The 1,652-nt window shown below is 66.9% G+C and overlaps 2 non-coding genes across 2 annotated transcripts; both read right to left on the bottom strand.

Moving 5' to 3' along the window:
• Positions 1 to 627: 627 nt before the first annotated feature.
• Positions 628 to 699, bottom strand: TRNAD-GUC. Its single transcript has one exon. It is a non-coding gene; the product is annotated as a tRNA-Asp (tRNA).
• A 665-nt stretch (positions 700 to 1,364) lies between these two features.
• TRNAG-GCC lies at positions 1,365 to 1,435 on the bottom strand. Its single transcript has one exon. It is a non-coding gene; the product is annotated as a tRNA-Gly (tRNA).
• Positions 1,436 to 1,652: the final 217 nt, after the last annotated feature.

Genomic DNA, 1,652 nt, shown 5'->3' with positions numbered 1-1,652 from the left:
TGCGCCGCCGCCGGCGCCACCAGCAGCCGCGCGGCGCCCCATGCGCGTCAGCACTACGCCGTGGCCGTGGTCCACCGGCCCGACGGCCTTGCGGCCCTCCGGCCCTTCGCTCCCCGCCGCGGCCCGCGAACGCCTCCGCCCTCACCTCCGGCGGACAACGCGGGGCACGCAGCTTCCCGCACCCAGCTGGCCAAAGCCCTTCTCCACCGGGCTCTGGGCGCGGCCACTTCCCACGACGCCTTGGGGACACGGGACACAGCTGCCTGCAAGCGTCGCGGCACTGTGCCGAGCCGCACGGCAGAGGCGTCGCGAGCCTAGGAGCCCAGTGAGGCAGCCAGTGGGGGTGGGGCGTGGGCGGGCCGCAAGCTTCGGCTCTGGTCGGGGAAGGCCGTGGGGTGGTCAAGGAGGCCCTCGCTCGGTCGTGGCGACCGTGCGCCCGGCGACCACGCGCCCGGCGACCACAAAGGGCTCAGGCTGGAGGGCTGCTCGGTGAGAGGGTTTGACGGTGGCTAGGCCGGGCACCGCGCCCTGGCGCTTCGCCCAAAGGCAACGAGACCAGACGAAGGGCCTTTGGGGACCTGGCGGCAGGACAGAGAGCCACCGCGCCCACCAAAAAGGGTGTGTTGCCTCCCTGTCGGGGAATCGAACCCCGGTCTCCCGCGTGACAGGCGGGGATACTCACCACTATACTAACGAGGACGGTGGCGGTAGTTCTGCCGCCCGGCGGGTCTCGGGCTACCTGCCGACGCCTCCTCCTGCCCAGCACGGGTCCCCGACCTCTCGGGTCCCGACCCAACCGCGCACCAAACCAACCGCCTCGGTCACAGCGGCAGCCCCCCAGCCCGGCGAGGAACCGGTCCGTGGTCGGCAAAGTGACTCAGTCCCCGGTTCTTTTCCAGGTGATTCTCCAGTGTAGGTTAAGGCAAGTTATGGATATAGTTCTCATTTTACATAGGAAAGCTTTGTTGCTTATCTACTGTTTGTATAGCATTTCTTATCTCTTGATCTGATTCCCAATGCGTTCCTACCCTGCCTTTCCCCTAAGATAGTTTTCTACCTCTTAAATTGCGTATAGGGTGTAGGGGGATGATGAGGGTGTATCTGAGGTGGTGATGCTCTTGGGGCAGGGGTGATGCTGCGGTGAGGCGCACGGGCTGCTGAGCCCGCTGTGTTACATGCCACGGAGGCTTGCAAGAGGCCTTTTATGGGGGGCGTGGGGAGGGGTCGTCGGGTCTGCGTGGGAGAGGCAGCGGGCAGCAGGTAGCAACCAGCGTTTGCAGGAGCGCTGCCTGGAGCGCGTTTGTGCGGGCAGACCTAGCTGGGCTCTTGGGCTGCACTGCGGGACCAAAAAGGGACGCTATAGCTGCATGGGCCGGGAATCGAACCCGGGCCTCCCGCGTGGCAGGCGAGAATTCTACCACTGAACCACCCATGCGCCAGTGGCCAGTGCCCCCCGACACTGCCCCAGAGGCCCTGGCCGCCACCGGCCCCTCACTGCTTACTGCTCGCCCATGGGCATCTATCTGCTCCATCGTAGCAGGAGACGACGGGCGGGCGACCTGAAAGCCAGGATCCCGGCACATGCACGACCCCAGGGCGCGGCGGTCTCGGGGGGACCCCGGGTCGGCGGGACGCGGGCCCACTCGGCCCGT

The sequence above is a fragment of the Bison bison genome, unplaced genomic scaffold, assembly GCF_000754665.1.
Source record: "Bison bison bison isolate TAMUID 2011002044 unplaced genomic scaffold, Bison_UMD1.0 scf7180017863823, whole genome shotgun sequence".
Classification (NCBI taxonomy): Eukaryota; Metazoa; Chordata; class Mammalia; order Artiodactyla; family Bovidae; genus Bison; species Bison bison.
Note: the sequence above shows the minus strand (reverse complement) of the source record. Positions and strands in the feature narration are given on the sequence as shown.